The sequence below is a fragment of the Penaeus monodon genome, chromosome 33 (assembly GCF_015228065.2).
Source record: "Penaeus monodon isolate SGIC_2016 chromosome 33, NSTDA_Pmon_1, whole genome shotgun sequence".
Lineage (NCBI taxonomy): Eukaryota > Metazoa > Arthropoda > Malacostraca > Decapoda > Penaeidae > Penaeus > Penaeus monodon.
Window position 1 is genome coordinate 2599769 of NC_051418.1, and position 383 is coordinate 2600151.

The following is a 383-nucleotide window of genomic DNA, read 5'->3' on the forward strand; positions in this document are numbered from 1 at the left end:
CGCACGACCCGACCCCATCTCCCTTACAGTTGTCGCCACGGCCGTTCGCCCACCACAATCGCCGGGGCCGCCCGGCTCCGTTCCCCGCCCCACCGCGACCTCCTCGTCCGCACGCACGGGGACCCGCGGCCCGCCGCCGCCGACGACGCCCGCGCCGGGGCCGCCCGGCTCCGTTCCCCGCCCCACCGCGACCTCCTCGTCCGCACGCACGGGGACCCGCGGCCCGCCGCCGCCGACGACGCCCGCGCCGGGGCCGCCCGGCTCCGTTCCCCGCCCACCGCGACCTCCTCGTCCGCACGCACGGGGACCCGCGGCCCGCCGCCGCCGACGACGCCCGCGCCGGGGCCGCCCGGCTCCGTTCCCCGCCCCACCGCGACAGCCAA